The 1,353-nt window shown below is 58.3% G+C and overlaps 1 protein-coding gene across 1 annotated transcript in view; it reads right to left on the reverse strand.

Moving 5' to 3' along the window:
- Plxdc1 (plexin domain containing 1) overlaps positions 1-1,353 on the reverse strand; it is a gene marked incomplete at its 5' end in the record, with an annotated part of 45,793 nt that overhangs the window by 7,651 nt on the left and 36,789 nt on the right.

Raw genomic sequence — 1,353 nt, forward strand, 5'->3', positions numbered from 1 at the left:
GCCCCAGCTGCTGTCCGCAGGAGCCATGTGTGCCCTAGAAAACCACCCTTCAGCACCAAGGCATCATGGGAAAAAAGATAAATGCGAAACCCCAGCTATGCCCTCTCTTGCCCTGCACAGGGCGCCCCCAGGACTCGGCCCCCACTCAGCTCCCCAAGCCCCAGTGTCACCTGTCATACTGCCAAGTCAGTGTGTACTCTCCTGACCACCTGCCCTGGTCTGAGACTTTGAGCTCCCCATGACGAAGTCCTGGTGTCTCTGCATCCCTGGGCCTGGCTCGGTGTCTTGCACTTAACAGGGCTTCAAGAAATGAGGATAAGGCTGGGCATGGTGGCAAACACTTGTAATCTCAGCACTTGGGGGAGGCTGAGGCAGGAGGATCACTATGAGTTCAAGGACAGCCTGGGTTACATAATGAGTTTAAGGACAACCTGAACTGCATAGTGAGACCCTGCCTTAAAAAAAAAAAAAAAAAAATTGACAATAAATGAATGAATGATGAGGCGTGAACGAATGGGTTGCAGCCTGCCGCAAAAGCTTTGGGGAGCTTTTCTGCCTCAGCTGCAGCCCAGAGGGAGCCAGCTCCACTCCCCGCCCAGCGCAGGGGGCACCTTGCTCAAAGGGGCCATACCCAGGCAGACCAGAAAGCCAGGCACTCGCCAAGTTCTCAGAGTTGGGGGTGCAACCCTGCCATGGCTGCCACTGGAGATGGCCAGGTGTCCCCCAAAACAAGGCAGCAGGCCAGGAGGCGAGAGGGCGGCCATGCGCCCCCGGGTGAAACCGGCGCACGCCCACAGCCAGCTGGTACTTGTTTGCACGTCGGCTCTGGTAATGGGCTTATTTTTCATAAACACAATCCTCAGCATCCCTGCCCGAGAGCTTCGCCTTAGGGTTCTTCCCCCACATCTGGGGCTCACCCAGGACAATGACGACCATCTGCGGGGCGAGCACGGGCCCTGCCCCGAGCCTGGTTCTGGCGCTCTGAGACCTTGTGTTTTCTCTCTGCCTGCAGGGAGCCCAGTCCCAGATGCCCCGCGTCCTGCCAAGTGCCGCTGGCGCCTCAGCACGGAGGCGCAAGCCTGTTTCTGTCCCTGCCTCGGCTCCTGGGGACAGCGCGACGCTGAAGGTCCCAAGGGGATGACTGTTGCATAAAAGGGTCACACACGGCTGGCGGTGCAGTCTTCACTCCCTGCTTCCTGTGCTCCTTTCATTCTCCATTTAATAATCTCGATCTGGCCCTCTCCTCGCCCATTGTCCTACCCCCGTGACTCACCCCTCTCCCTTCTTCTTTAAAGCCGGGCGTGGTGGCGCAGGCCTGTAATCCCAGCACTCAGGAGGCTGAGGCAGGAGGAT

Source organism: Chinchilla lanigera, unplaced genomic scaffold (genome assembly GCF_000276665.1).
Source record: "Chinchilla lanigera isolate Chin_1 unplaced genomic scaffold, ChiLan1.0 scaffold00050, whole genome shotgun sequence".
Taxonomy (NCBI): domain Eukaryota; kingdom Metazoa; phylum Chordata; class Mammalia; order Rodentia; family Chinchillidae; genus Chinchilla; species Chinchilla lanigera.